Source organism: Symphalangus syndactylus, chromosome 1 (genome assembly GCF_028878055.3).
Source record: "Symphalangus syndactylus isolate Jambi chromosome 1, NHGRI_mSymSyn1-v2.1_pri, whole genome shotgun sequence".
NCBI lineage: Eukaryota > Metazoa > Chordata > Mammalia > Primates > Hylobatidae > Symphalangus > Symphalangus syndactylus.
In genome coordinates this window covers 140,857,896-140,870,342 of record NC_072423.2, presented here as the reverse complement: position 1 = coordinate 140,870,342, position 12,447 = coordinate 140,857,896, and the positions used below count along the sequence as shown (strand labels likewise).

Genomic DNA, 12,447 nt, shown 5'->3' with positions numbered 1-12,447 from the left:
CAAATGATTTTTTTGTCCATAGAAATGCAGATGTGTGTCCGGTAGAATTCAATTAATTATTGTCCTGAGGATAGATCTTTTTTTTTTTTTTTTGAGACGGCGTCTCGCTCTGTCGCCCAGGCTGGAGTGCAGTGGCGCGATCTCGGCTCACTGCAAGCTCTGCCTCCCGGGTTCATGCCATTCTCCTGCCTCAGCCTCTCTGAGTAGCTGGGACTACAGGCGCCCGCCACCACGCCCGGCTAATTTTTTTGTATTTTTAGTAGAGACGGGGTTTCACCGTGGTCTCGATCTCCTGACCTCGTGATCTGCCCGCCTTGGCCTCCCAAAGTGCTGGGATTACAAGCGTGAGCCACCGCGCCCGGCTTGAAAGCTGAAAGCGTATTTTTAAATTTTGAGTCTATTTTGTATTTGAAAAATACAACCAGTATTTATAGTGATGTAAAAGTGATGGTATAAATTTCGTTTTGAAATAAATTTATTTCAGCAGAAAAAGTGAATCAATTTAAAAAATATATTAAAGGTAGTTTATTGATGTGATGGGTTTACACAAATAATTTTAGGTTTAGGAAACGCATACTTAGGGCATTCAAGGACCTTTGCAATCTACCTCCTTGCCTGACTGAAGTTGAATTTTCTTTCTCAACCTTTCTGTAGAATCCTTTCCATCAATATTTCTCTATTGTTTTCTTCACATTACTTGTCTTCTTCAAATCCTTTATTTTGATGTTGGACTATATTGTCACATTTATATATTAGAGTCTATAGGAACATTGAAAAGCTAGACCTGGACTAGTGCCTAGGAAGGGGGCAACTAAGCTGCTATGACAGCTGGTGCAGGCTAGGAGAGCCAGGCAGCTCCAGGTACAATGTCTTAAGATTACAATAACCATAGAACCAGCTCAGGTGGTTGTCAGAATAAGGAGGTCAGGTCTGGTGATTAGGACATAGCAGCAAGCGCTTCTAGGTAGCAGTTCATTAACAACCAGTCAGGGAAAGTTATTAAAGGAAGGAAATTTGCACATACTCAGTTAGACCATCACTTTTCTCCTGGGTTACAGGAAGGAGATGTCCAGCCTCAGGAAGGAGGACTGCCAGACTTAGGTGGGTATCAGGATCCCCATCACCAACTAGAAAGACTCCTGGTTTCTAGAGGCTTATTTTAATGGAACAGACTTGGCATCAGAAAGTCTGGATTTGAATCCTAGCTTCATCTGGCTATGTGGCCTCAGTTTCTCATCTATAAAGTGGTCATAATAATTTCCAATAATTTTTTTTTTTTTTTTTTTTTGAGGCGGAGTCTCGCTCTGCCGCCCAGGCTGGAGTGCAGTGGCACAATCTCGGCTCACTGCAAGCTCCGCCTCCCGGGTTCATGCCATTCTCCTGCCTCAGCCTCTCCGAGTAGCTGGGACTACAGGCGCCCGCCACCACGCCCGGCTGATTTTTTTTTATATTTTTAGTAGAGACGGGGTTTCACCGTGGTCTCCATCTCCTGACCTCGTGATCCGCCCGTCTCGGCCTCCCAAAGTGCTGGGATTACAAGCGTGAGCCACCGCGCCCGGCCTCCAATAATTATTAATTAATTAAATTAATTACATATGAAAAGAACCTTGTATAATAATGAAGAATATTGATTATAATACTTTAATTATTAATATAGTTAATAAATAAAATAAGAGTAGAGGATCCTAACAAAGGGACTTTACCATAAGTCAGGGCTTGGGCACAATAACCTGAATTATGGTCAATAATAGTGTAAGTTACTATATTATCTTAAGTCATTGGTGGAATGAACTGGTGATGTAAATCTATATGTCAATCACCCAATGCCATGAAATGGCATTATTATTTCTAATGTAAATGGGACCTCTGGGGTCCTGGATAAAATTCCACTGCTGTATTCAGAGTGTTAGGCCACTTTTAAATGATATTTTTAGTTTCAAGGAAATTGAAGAGGGCTCAGGCCATAAATTATTAAATGCATTTGGTCATTTGTTTAGCAAATGTTTATTGAATGCCTACCCAATGAAATCACTCCCCTAAGTGGGCCTTGAGGAGATGGTAATGAATGGGATAGGGGCTGTCTCTGTCTTTTGGAGACAAGCAACTCACATGCCAATTAGTTAATTATAACTGTAATGCATGCTAGATGAAGTACAGGATGCTAAGAATGCATCTAATAAGGGGAACCTGTGCAAATCTAGGGGTGGTTGTCAGGATGTTTAAACTGAGATCTGGAATATGGGGAGAAGCCATTTGGATAAAGTAAAAGGGAAAGCACATTCCAGGAAGGAGGGCAATGGGCTGAGGCCCTGAGGTTGAAGGAGCATGGATTTCCCAGAATTAAAAGATGTTTCGTGTGGCTAGAGTGCAGAGAGGGAGAAGTGTTGGAGAATGTGAGTGGTGGAAAATCAGGAAGGCAAGACCTTCTGGGTGAGATTAAGGAGTTTAGATTTGCCTTTTGAGAAATCGGGGAAACTTATGCACATTAGTGAAATGAACTGAGAGATCGCTCTGGCAGCAGTGTGGAAGAGGGTGGGCAGCAGTTCCAGAAGGGATGGGGGAGACCACTTAGGAAGTACTGTAGTGCCCCAGATAATAAATGATAGGGGCTTACACTAACGTGGTGGCAGCAGATGGAGAGATGCAGACCAATTTGAGAGACATAAAATAGCTTCCTTGGGAAAAGAGGCTACATTTTCCAGAGGAGAGAAGGCAAAGGTTTTATATGTTTTAAAGTGTTACCATGAAGAGGGTATTGGCTGGTTGTCATCTATCTCCACAGAGAAAGAAAGAAGAAATTACCTTATCATTTAATGAGGCAGAATTTGAGATTCCTTATTATCATAACAGACTTGCCAATAGAAACTGTATAATTTTTATATGAGGTACTTTTAAGATGCAGAAATCAACCCTGGAGGCAAGGAGATGAATGCAATGACCCCTTGAACTATTTCCTACTTCATATTATATTATTGCTCAGTAAATTTGCCTGGAGCATCATAATGTCTGAGGAATACTGGAATATATTCTATTTAAAACTCATCTCAATCTTGAGCACTGAATATTTCCAGAAGTTTTGCTGAAGTATTTTCACATTTTATTAGTGTGAGAAAGAGAAAAGCAGACCCTGACAGCTGGAAAATGTCCTGGCACACACAGCTGGGCCATAGTGTTTTGCTGAACATAAACACCAACACTGGACAAGGCCACTCTGTGACCATGGTGGACCAAGACAAAAACAAAACCACTCTATAGTCAGGGTTGAACACAGACAAAAACATGAGCATTATCCAATCCAAACCACAAAAATGGCCAAACATCTCCATATCCTGGCTGATATAACTGACTGCCGCTTTAAAAAAAAAAACAATGACAGCTTTAGCTTCACCCCAATCATCTCATCATCTAAAATAGACAAGAATTAAGAGACCCAATCATAGAATTACTCCACTTCCTGATAATGTCCAATCCAGAGCACAGCCCTGCTTCCTGGAACTCTTCCCCAACTCACCTCAAACTCTAATCGTAATAATAAGCTCTTCCTAATACCTCTTAATGCCCCATAGTTCCCTACATGGTTCTCCATTGCTACAAGTCAAGGATCCCAAATTTGGTCAACTGCAGGTGTGTTCCTGGCAGTCTCTGGCTGGAGGTCATTGGCAAGTGTAAGGAACAGACTATAGGTTTTGTTCTTTTTCCCCCCCTTTTGTTATTGGAATAAACATTTTGAATTTTCTATGTTCTGCTGTATCATATAGCTGATTATCTTTTAATTTCCTCTATAATTCCTTGAGATGTGTATGGTCACAACATTCTGGCTTTTTAAAAACCTTGTAACCCACTTCTTTGCCTTTCTATATCATCAAGTTCTTATACCATGGGAAACATAATCATTGACAAAAAATCTTTGACTTTTTTGTTACCACTTTCAAATAGAAAAACTATTAAGGAAATGATACAAAAAGTATAACAATTTTAACAACTCAGCCAAATCATACTGCTTGTTTGTAATTATAGCATTTTCCCTTATCCTCAAGGGATATCTTCTAAGCCCACTAATGGATGCCTGAAAACTCAGATAATACTGAGTGCTACATGTACTATGTTTTTTCTATGCACACATTTAATTTATAGTTTAGACATAGTAAGAGATTAATAATGGTAACTAATAATAAAATAGAACAATTGTAGCAATATACTGTACTAAAAGTTACGTGAGTGTGATCTCTCTCTTGCTCTCTTTCTCAAAATATCTTACTGTACTGTACTCACCCTGCTGTTTGGCCACTGATACCTGAAACCATGGATAAGTGAGAGACTACTGTGTAAGGTTATTCTATTTGAAGCAAAAGTGCTTTTGTGCATGTGTGTTCAAGAGTCTTAGTTTGCCCTTGTTTGTGGGATATTCTCAAAGATACTTCAGTCTTCTGTATCCGTGGATGAGTATTCGTTGATGATGCTCATTATTCATTATTTGTGCATGGGCAATCTGCTGAATAGTGACGTCGTATACATAGCTTTCTCTTTTAGCTACTTCTCTATGTAGAACACAGTACTCAGCAACATCTTGTATATAGCAAATTTGGGACAGACTTTGGGAGCAATTTGGCCATCTGTAGGTACCTATATTAAATGGCCGTCTGTGTTTGGGGAATGTTGCTGTTGAGAGAAACACTGCAATGTCAAGGACTTTATTTCAGAAGTACACAAGTCCTCACTGCAATTCGTATCACATTCTGGTGAAATATAAATGCTCAAATGAAAGCCTAATGTTTATCTGCATGTATTTTTTGGTCTGCTTGTGTAATTAAAGTGACCATGTACTCATCATTCACATGCTTTTCTTAAGTCAGTGAACACTCCCTTCATACCCTTACGTTTTTCTTGATGGAATGCTTTCGCTTTTATGAATCAGAAGCAGTCAGAAAAGGTGAAAGAAGGAGGTAGGTGAAAGAAGGAGGCAGCAGGGAATTATTATATGACACTGGTTGCTAAATAATAACTCTACTGCATCATTTTACATGCTTTTGGGATCAGAATGAAGATGAGGTAAAGGAGACGGTCTAAGAAGGAACAATTCTTTTTGCAGCCCAAACTGTTACCACATTCTACTACATAATAATGCGTATCTTGAATACTCCTAGGATGTTACTTCTATTTTGAGAGAAAGAAAGGACACCAAGAATGTGGAAAATAATTAGATATGATCAAGATTTGGAACACCTAATAGAAAATCATTTCTATTTTGTTTCTTGAGAGAATATGAACATTGCTTTCTTTTTTTTTTCTGAGATGGAGTCTTGCTCTGTTGCCCAGGCTGGAGTGCAGTGGCGCGATCTCAGCTCACGGCAACCTCCGCTTCCTGGGTTCAAGCAATTCTCTGCCTCAGCCTCCCGAGTAGCTGGGATTACAGGCACCTGCCACCACCCCCAGCTAATTTTTAAATTTTTAGTAGAGACGGGGTTTAATTATGTTGGCCAGGCTTGTCTTGAACTCCTGGCCTCAGGCAATCTGCCCACCTTGGCCTCCCAAAGTGCTGGGATTATAGGCGTGAGCCACCGTGCCCAGCCCAAACATGGCTTTAATAAATTAAATAATTTAAATCTTTTGAACAGCCATGAATAGCAATTAAATGTGTTTGTTAAATTGTTTATAATTCATTAAATCTCAAATATTAAATGTTAACCTACAAAAAGTCACTTTTAAATTATTAAATCTAATGTTTTAAGAGTGGAGTTGGTTTTACAATTTGGAAACTTTTTTTAATTAACAAAAAGATCACTAAAGGTTTTCTTCTGGAACAGTTTCATAAGGAAGAAGAATTACACAGTCACTCTGTCATCCAAGCTGGAGTGCAGTAGTGTGATCATAGCTCATTGTAGCCTTGAACTCCTGGGCTCAAACGGCCCTCCTGTCTCAGCCTCATGAGTAGCTTGGACTACAGCTGCATGCCACCACACCAGACTAGTTTTACTTTTTATTTTTTGTAAAAATGGTGTCTTGCTATGTTGCCCAAGTTTGTCTCATCTTTTTAAAGATGTTTTTGTTTTGTTTGATTTATATTAAATTGTTTACCTTTTTTGTTTTAAAACAATTCGAAATTTACAGAAAAGTGCCAAAAGTAGTACAAAGGGCCAAAGAGCTGTTTATATCCTTCAGCCAGATTTCCCAATTGTTAGCATTGTCCATATTTGCATCCTCTTTCTCTCTTCGTCTACACACACACACACACACACACACACACACACCCATCACATCACATCACTGTAGGTTTTTCCCCCCGTGCCACTTGAAAATTAGTTGCAGACACAATCTCTTAATAGTTGGCAGATATTTACAGTTCTAAAATCAAAATTATTAAATCAACATTTATCTAACACTACCATCTAATCCACAGATCCCATTCAAACATTGCTTATTTTCTCCAAAATTTTCTTTAGAGTTTCAGAATCCAATCAAGGGTCATACATTTGTTACTCCAACTTGGAACAGTTCCTAAATCTCCCTTTCTTTCATGACGATGACATTTCTAAAGGGTAATGCCGCTTACATTGCAGAATCTCTCATGACTTAAAATTTTGACTTTTGTATATGTTACATAATACAGATGATTTGTCCGAAGAATAGCACGTGTGTAACTTATAAACAAATAAATGGAGGTACATACTCAATTTTTTTTTAACCAGTGGTGACACATATAGATAAAGGGTTGGAGATCACTTGCTAGGTGATCAGCGAGAGTAACCAGCCACTGTCTAGAAACTGGGTAATAGAAAGAAGAGAATGGGCAGTTCATCTTGAGAATTGTTGTGGGAGACCAGAAGCCTTGAGCTGCTGAATCTTGGTTCTGGATAAGTACATTATTTTAAGCCTTGAATCATTATGTGATCAGATGCTTCATTCTAATATGAAAACTTGGTGTAGCGTTTTGTGATATAGAAATTTGAAACCTATGTTTTAAATTATTTGAATAGTACTTAATTTTAATGGCTGTCAGAGTTGAAAAAGTTCTAAAGACATGTATGCCCAAACGGAAAAAGTGTACCTTTGCGTATGCATTCCAAATTTTAATACTTATCATTTAAAAAAGATTTTATTTTATTATTATTTTTTAAACTTTTGTTTTAGATTCGGGGGTGCATGTGAAGATTTGTTACATAGGTAATCTTGTGTCACAGGTTATTTCATCATCGAGGTATTAAACACAGTGCTCAGTAGTTATCTTTTCTGCTCTTCTCTCTCCTCCCTGCCCTCAAGTAGACTCCAGTGTCTGTTGTTGTTCCCTTCTTTGTATTCATGAGTTCTCATCATTTAGCTCCCACTTATAAGTGAGAACATGTGGTATTTGGTTTTCTGTTCCTGTGCTAGTTGGCTAAGGATAATCATCTCCAGCTCTATCCACATTCCCGTAACATACATGATCTCATTTGTTTTTATGGCTGCATATTATTCCATAGTGTACATGTACCACGTTTTCTTTAACCAGTTGGTCATTGATGGGCATTCAGATTGATTCCATGTCTTTGCTATTGTGAATAGTGCTGCAGTAAACATTCACATTCATGTGTCTTTATGGTAGAATGCTTTATATTCCTCTGGTTATATACCCAGTAATGGGATTGCTGTATTGAATGGTAGTTCTGCTTTTAGCTTTTGAGGAATTGCCACACTGCTCTCCACAATGGTTGAACTAGTTTATACTCCACCAACTGTGTATAAGTGCTCCCTTTCCTCCACAACCTCACCAGCATCTGTTACTTTATGACTTTTTAATAATAGCCATTCTGACTGATGTGAGACAGTATCTCATTGTGGTTTTGATTTGCATTTCTCTGATAATCGGTGATATTGAGCTTTTTTCATATGCTTGTTGGCTGCTTATGTCTTCTTTTGAAAAGTGCCTGTTCATGTCCTTTGCCCACTTTTTAATGGGGTTGTTTGTTTTTCTTTTGTAAATTTGAGTTCCTTATATAAGCTGGATATTAGACCTTTGTCAGATGCAGAGTTCACAAATATTTTCTCCCATTTGGTAGATCTATTTCCTCTGTTGTTAGTTTCTTTTCTGTGCAGAAGCTGTTAAGTGTAATTAGATCTGCTTGTCAATTTTTGTTTTTGTTGCAACTGCTTTTGGTGACTTTGTCATGAAATCTTTGCCTGTATCTGTGTCCCAGATGGCATTGCCTAGGTTTTCTTCCAGGGTTTTTATGGTTTTGGGTTTTACATTTGTTTTTAATCCAATCTTGAGTTGATTTTTGTATATGGTGTCCATATGCAAAAGTGTCCAGCCTCAGTCTTCTGCATATGGCAAACCAGTTATCCCAGCACTACTTATTGAATAGGGAGTTGATATGGTTTAGCTTTGTGTCCTCACCCAAATCTCATCTTGAATTGTACTTCCCACTTGTTGAGGGAGGGACCTGTAATTCCCACATGTCGAGCGAGGGAAGTGATTGGATTACAGGGGCAGTGTTCCCTGTGCTGTTCTCGTGATAGTGTGTGAATTCTCTTTAGCTCTGATGGTTTTATAAATGGTAGTTTTTCCTGCACTCTCACACTCCTCTCTCATCTGCTGCCATGTAAAACGTGCTTCTTTCCCCTTCTGCCATTATTGTAAGTTTCATGAGGCCTCCCCAGCCAGGTGGAAGTGTGAGTCAATTAAACCTCTCTTGTTTGTAAATTACTCAGTCTCTGCAGTTCTTTATAGCAGTGTGAGAACAGACTAACACAGGAGTCTTTTCCTCATTTCTTGTTTTTGTCAGTTTTGTTGAAGTTTAGATGGTTGTAGGTGTATGGCCTTATTTCTGGGCTCTCTGTTGTGTTCCATTGATCTACGGGTCTGTTTTCGTACCGGGACCATGCTATTTTGGTTACCATAGTGCTGTAATATAGTTTGAAGTTGGGTAATGTGATGCTTCCAGCTTTGCTTTTTTTTTAGTTAGGATTGCCTTGGCTACTGGGGCTCTTTTTTTGGTTCCATGTGAATTTTAAAATAGTTTTTATTTTTTTCAGTTCTGTGAAGAATGTCATGGTAGTTTGACAGGAATAGCATTGAATCTGTAAATTCCTTTGGGCAGTATAGCCATTGTAATGATATTGATTCTTCCTATCCATGATCATGGGATGTTTTTCAGTTTATTTGTGTCTTCCATGATTTCTTTGAGCAGTGTTTTGTAATTCTCATGATAGAGGTCCTTCACCTTTCTGGTTAGCTATATTCCTAGGTATTTTGTTCTTTTTGTGGCAGTTGTGAATGAGATTGCATTCCTGATTTGGCTCTTGGCTTGGCTGTTGTTGGTGTATAGGAATGCCAGTTATTTTCGTGCATTAATTTTGTATCCTGAATCTTTGCTGAAGTTATTTACTAGCTGAAGGAGCTTTTGGGCTGAGACTATGGAGTTTTCTAGACATAGAATCATGTTGTCTACAAACAGAGATAGTTTGACATCTTCTCTTACTATTTGGATGACCTTTATTTCTTTCTTCTGCCTGATTACTCTGGTTAGGACTTCCAGTACTGTGTTGAATAGGAGCGGTGAGAGAGGGCATTCTTGTGTCATGCTGGTTTTCACAGGGAATGCTGCCAGCTTTTGCCCATTGAGTATGATATTGGCTATGGGTTTATGACTTTTTCTCAATATCTAGTTTATTGGGAGTTTTTAACATGAAAGTGTGTTAAATTTTACCAAAAGCCTTTTCTGCATGTATTGAAATAATAATGTGATTTTTGTCTGTAGTTCCCCATTGAGTATGATATTGGCTATGGGTTTATGACTTTTTTTCAATATCTAGTTTATTGGGAGTTTTTAACATGAAAGTGTGTTAAATTTTACCAAAAGCCTTTTCTGCATGTATTGAAATAATTATGTGGTTTTTGTCTGTAGTTCTGTTTATGTGATGAATCACATTTACTTGCATATGTTGAACTAACCTTGATTTGCATATATTGAACCAACCTTCATCCCAGGGATGAAGCCTACTTGATCATGGTGAATTAGCTTTTTGCGCTGCTGGATTTGGTTTGCAAATATTTTGTGGAGGGTTTTTGCATTGATGTTCATCAACGATATTGGCCTGAAGTTTTTTGTTGTTGTGTCCCTGCTAGGTTTTGGGATCAAGATGATGCTGGCCTCATAGAATGAATTGGGGAAGAGTCCCTCCTCGTCAGTTTTTTTGGGATAGTTTCTGCAGGAATGGTACCAGCTCTTCTTTGTACATCTGGTTGAATTCGGCTGTGAATCCATCATGTCCTGGGCTTTTTTGTTGGTGGTAAGCTATTTATTACTGATTCAATTTTGGAGCTTGTTATTGGTCTGTTTATGGAATCAGTTTCTTTCTGGTTTAGTCTTGGGAGGGTGTGTGCATCCAGGACTTTATCCATCTTTTCTAGGTTTTCTAGTTAGTTTGCGTAGAGGTGTTTTTAGTAGTTTCTGGTGGTTATTTTTATTTCTGTGGGGTCAGTGGTAACATTCCCATTATCATTTTTATTTATTCATATCTTCTTTCTTTTCTTTATTAGTCAAGCTAGCAACCTATATAGCTATTAATTTTTTCAAAAAATAAACTCCTCAATTCATTGATCGTTTGAATTTTTTTTGTGTATCTTCATTTCCTTGAGTTCAGCTCTGATTTTTGTTGTTTTTCATCTTCTGCTAGCTTCGAGGTTGATTTTTTTCTTGCTTCTCTAATTCTTTCAGTTGTAGTGTTAAGTTGTTAATCTGAGATCTTTCTAACTTTGTGATGTCAGCTAATTTGTAGTATTTGTCTTTCATAGCAAATCCAAAATTATGTAAATATTTCTGTTGAAAAAATAACTGGAAAATTTTTGCTTATTCAACCTCTATACTTTAAAAATTTAACATGTAGTTTTAACATGTACTAAACTTTTAATATTCTTAACAAGTTATAATAATTTTCCAGGTTTCTTTTTTTTTTTTTTTCTTTTTGAAACAAGGTCTCACTCTGTCACCCAGGCTGGAGTGCAGTGGCATGATCATGGCTCACTGCAGCCTCAACTTCTCAGGCTCAAGCAATCCTCCAGCCTCAGCCTCCCTAGTATCTGGGATCACAGGTGTGTGTCACCACACCTATGTTTTTATTTTTATTTTTTCGTAGAAATGAGGTCTCACTGTGTTGCCCAGGCTGTACTCAAACTTCTGAGCTCAAGTGATCTTTCCGCCTCTGCCTCCCAAAGTGTTGGGATTACGGACATGAACCACTGCACCTGGCTATTTTCCAGATTTCTTAAGTGTGCAAGTATTCGAATTTCTATAGTCTATGTAATTTTTAACAACAACAGCGTATAATGCTGGAAACACTTCCAAAGTTTGGTTTTTAAAGAGCTCTCTCCATAGCATAAATGTCTTTCAAGAAGTATTTTCTTATTTTTTTTGTTAGATTCAATTTTTTTATGGTGTGTCACATTTTAGTGTCAGTTAATTATCTTTAGTAAAATCCAGCATATTTAAGTCACTTGATTTTTTTCGTAAGAGAAAATGAATAACTCGTGTAAGTTTGCCAACTATATTAAGGACTCTATTACAATATTACCTGCCATCCTCTGTGTGATTACTTCATTGAATGTTGTGGTACACTCTCCACAGCCCTTCTGCACTATGTTGGTGGCTGAAGTCTCTCAGTTGCTTCATTCTCTAGGTATTGCACTCAGGGAAAGAAAGCTGTCTCACCCAAGGTCACACTGCTTCCCAGAAGGCAGGTCTCCTCCAAAGACCAGCCTATGGTAAATTTAAAGGCCTGAATCCTCTTATGCTGTTGGTGGAAATGTAAATTTGTAAATGTATAGAGAACAGTGTGGAGACTCCTCAAAAAACTAAAAATAGAACTACTATATGATCCAACAATCCCATTTCTGCGTATATATCCGATGGAATTGAAATCAGTATGTTGAAGAGATATCTGCATTCCCATGTTCACTGCAACACTGTTCACAATAGTAAAGATGTGGGAGCAACCTAAGTGTCCATCATCAGATGAATGGTTAAAGAAAATGTAATATATATGCACAATGGAATACTACTTAGCCTTGAAAAAGAAGGAAATTCTATCATTTTTGACAACACGGATGAGCCTGGAGGATATTGTACTAAGTGAAATTAACCAGGCACAGAACAACAAATGCCACTTGATCTCACTTACATGGAGAATGTAAAAAATGTTGAACTCATAGTAGTAGAGTTTAGGATAGTGGTTACCAGAGGCTGGGAAAGCAAGTGAATGGGGAAAGGAGAGATGTTGATTGAAGAGTAGAAGGTTTCAGTTAGGAGGAATAAGTAAGTTCTGGCACAGCATAGTGCCTATGGTTAACAACAATGTATATTTCAAAATTGCCAAAAGAGTAGATTTTAAATGTTTTCACCACAAATAATAGATATGTGAGGTGATGGATATGTTAATTAGCTTGATTTAATTATCCCACAATGTATACATATA

The 12,447-nt window shown here is 38.0% G+C and overlaps 1 long non-coding RNA gene across 6 annotated transcripts in view; it reads left to right on the top strand.

Moving 5' to 3' along the window:
• The window catches only part of LOC129486335 (uncharacterized), a 106,250-nt gene that overhangs the window by 10,481 nt on the left and 83,322 nt on the right, over positions 1 to 12,447 (top strand). For all 6 annotated transcript variants that reach the window (XR_010120357.1, XR_010120356.1, XR_010120353.1 and 3 more), the window contains exon 3: positions 10,103 to 10,266. This is a non-coding gene — a long non-coding RNA (uncharacterized lncRNA). The remainder of the gene's footprint in view (positions 1 to 10,102; positions 10,267 to 12,447) is intronic.